Source organism: Meriones unguiculatus, chromosome X (genome assembly GCF_030254825.1).
Source record: "Meriones unguiculatus strain TT.TT164.6M chromosome X, Bangor_MerUng_6.1, whole genome shotgun sequence".
Classification (NCBI taxonomy): Eukaryota; Metazoa; Chordata; class Mammalia; order Rodentia; family Muridae; genus Meriones; species Meriones unguiculatus.
In genome coordinates, this window is record NC_083369.1 from 124,818,434 (window position 1) to 124,819,509 (window position 1,076).

Here is a 1,076-nt window from a genome sequence, read left to right on the forward strand (position 1 = left end):
AAAAGTCCTGGAAAGATCAGGGATACAAGGCACTTATCTAAACATAGTGAAGGCAATATACAGCAACATATAGCCAACATCAATCTACACAGAGAGGAACTTAAATCAATCCCACTGAAATCAGGGCCAAGGTTAGGCTGCTCACTCTCTCCATATCTCTTCGACATAGTTCTTGAAGTCCTTGCTAGAGCAATAAGACAATTAAAGGAGATCAAAGGGATTCAGTTTGGAAACAAAGGAGTCAAAGTATCACTATTTGCAGATGATATGATTATATAGGTGAGTGACTCCAAAAACTCTACCAAGGAACTCCTACATCTGATAAACACCTTCAGCAAAGTGGCTGGATAGAAAATTAACTCAAAATATCAGTAGCCCTCCTATATGCAAAAGAAAATTGGGCAGAGAAAGAAATTGGGGAAATAACACCCTTCACAATAGCCACAATGGACATAAAGTACCTTGTTGTGAATCTAACAGGCAAGTCAAAGACTTGTATGAAAAACTTCCAGTCTCTGAAGGAAGAAATAGAAGAAGGTATAAGAAGATGGAAAGACTTCCCAAACTCATGGCTTGGTGGGATTAATACAGTAAAAATAGCCATCCTGTCAAAAGCAATCTACAGATTCAATGCTATTCCCATCAAAATACCAACACAATTCTTTACAGACCTTGAAAGAAAAATTCTCAACTTCATATGGAATAACAAGAAACCCAGAATTGCTAAAAGAATCCCCTATAATAAAAGATCTTCTGGAAGTATCTCCATCACTGATCTCAAGCGGTACTATAGAGAAAAGGTAAAACAGCTGCATGGTATTGGCATAGAAACCAGATGGTGGATCAATGGAACCGAATAGAAGACCCAGAAATAAGCCCACACACTTATGGACACCTGATTTTTGACACAGATGACAAAACCATACAATGGAAAATAAGATAGCATCTTCAATAAATGGTGCTCTTCTAATTGGGTATCTACATATAGAAAAATTCAAATAGATCTATCCCTATCACTGTGTACAAATCTAATGTTCAAGTGGATCAAATAACTCAATATAAAACCAGAGACACTA